Source organism: Gekko japonicus, unplaced genomic scaffold (genome assembly GCF_001447785.1).
Source record: "Gekko japonicus isolate JY-2015 unplaced genomic scaffold, Gekko_japonicus_V1.1 scaffold131, whole genome shotgun sequence".
Classification (NCBI taxonomy): domain Eukaryota; kingdom Metazoa; phylum Chordata; class Lepidosauria; order Squamata; family Gekkonidae; genus Gekko; species Gekko japonicus.
In genome coordinates this window covers 3100820-3102554 of record NW_015167061.1, presented here as the reverse complement: position 1 = coordinate 3102554, position 1735 = coordinate 3100820, and the positions used below count along the sequence as shown (strand labels likewise).

At 52.7% G+C, this 1735-nt stretch overlaps 1 protein-coding gene across 1 annotated transcript in view; it reads left to right on the top strand.

Annotated features, from left to right (window-relative positions):
* Window positions 1-127: 127 nt before the first annotated feature.
* Window positions 128-1735, top strand: part of FBXO42 (F-box protein 42) — a 22874-nt gene continuing 21266 nt past the window's right edge. Inside the window, exon 1 of the mRNA XM_015412588.1 lies at window positions 128-147. The gene's annotated coding sequence lies outside the window, so the exon portion shown is untranslated. The remainder of the gene's footprint in view (window positions 148-1735) is intronic.

Here is a 1735-nt window from a genome sequence, read left to right as displayed (position 1 = left end):
CCCCCGGACCGCTTGCCCAGTTGTGGCGCGCCCGGTGCCGGGGAGGGCCACCCAGACACCCCTTTCCCTGCAGGAGGACACGCGCGCCCTGCCGCCGCCGCCGCTGCTGCCGCCGCTGCCGCCGGCCAGGTCTCCAGACCCGGAGAGGTCCGTCCCCCCCTCCCCTCCCCTCCCCCCCCCATGAAGAGGGACGGACGGGTTCCTTTGTCTTTGGGCTGATGTGATGTCGCAGAGACGTCTCTGCTCCGAGGTGCTGCCCTGCCGGGAGCTATGCCGAGGCAGGCTCCCAGACCACTTCCCTTCCGGGGGCCTTGCCAAAGGCCTGCGGGGGTGACTTTGCCTTTTTAAAAAGTCTGCGCTTGATAACCCTGGTGGATTCATTCAGCGGCGCATTGATTGTCTTGTCTGCTTTGCTTCTCCAATGCGCTGGGTGGCTTCTCTTAGCTTCATGGGTTCAGTCTCTTGTCTACTCAGGCCACTGATGCTGTCCCCAACTGGTAACAGCTGCCCAGGGTTTCAGGCAGAGTGAGTAAGGCCTTTCTCAGGACTTGAGACCTTTGAGCGGCGAGGGATCAGTTCAGAGACATCCTGGCATGAGTGCTGTGCCACTGAGCCGCACCCTCTCTCCCAGTTGATATGTCCTGATTCTCGGTCTGGGATCAGCATGTTCTAACTTGGAGATCCTGAAGCTGCCATATGATCTTTAACAGTGGCACTAAACCTCCTGTCCCCAACCAACTGTGTGCAGATTCTGTGAGAGAGAATTTTTGGAGAGCCACCGGAAGCCCTTTGCCTCAATCCCAGATGCACACAGAGCAGTTGTCATTAAGCAGATGCCGCTGAAGCCCACGTGGAGGTTCTCTTCTTATGACTTCCCATTGCAAAGGCTTCGGAGCTCTCGTGTGGGGCAGATCTGATGTCCAGACCTGGTTTGTGGAAGTTTTATAAAATGACCCAAATCCTTCCCAGTGTTTGTGTTTTAAATCTGTTACACAGCTCTATGTCGGTGCTGTAAATATTGTCCGTGATAAAAGAACATCGGTTTTGGGCAAGACATTTTGTAAGTGTTGTGGGTTTTTAGGCTGAAGACGTAGCAAAAGCAACTGAAGTCTAGTAATTTTGGGCTGCTTTGGAAGGGTTCACTGCAGCATAGAAAACTATAGCAAAGTTTTTACAGACAAAGGTGCCCAAGGATTTCAATGTGCCATTGAAGCTTTAAGCAGAGTTCCCAGTCATCTGAATGGTGCTAGGGTGTATGGCAGGCACTTTTGAGGGGAGGTGGGAGCGTGTGCGCACACCCATGCAATGTCCCGTTAACATGCAGGTTCCCTGAACACTGCCCATTGGTATTAGCTGGATCTATGTCTGTGTTCTTACATCTTTGCCGAAAGGGTTTGTTGGTGCTGTGGGGGTGTGCCCTGCACTGCTGGGTACCTTGCTTTGGCTTGTCTGTGGGGTAGAAGGAAAGAAACCTGTTTTTGTTGGCCCTCAGGCTTCCCCCCCCCCCCCCAAAGAAAACACTGAAGGTTGCTTGCATACCTTTTAGTCACTGGGCAGCTAAAAATGCTACAGGAGAAACCATGTAGCTCTGAAGCAGTAAACAAGCAGTGAAAAGCATACTTCCTTGAAGCAAATAAATTTACTTTCAAGTAAGGATGGCTATGGTGTGTGTATGTGGGGGTGGGGTGTCTAGTGCTACCTGAAACAGGATTTGCTTAACCTGGACACCCTCATT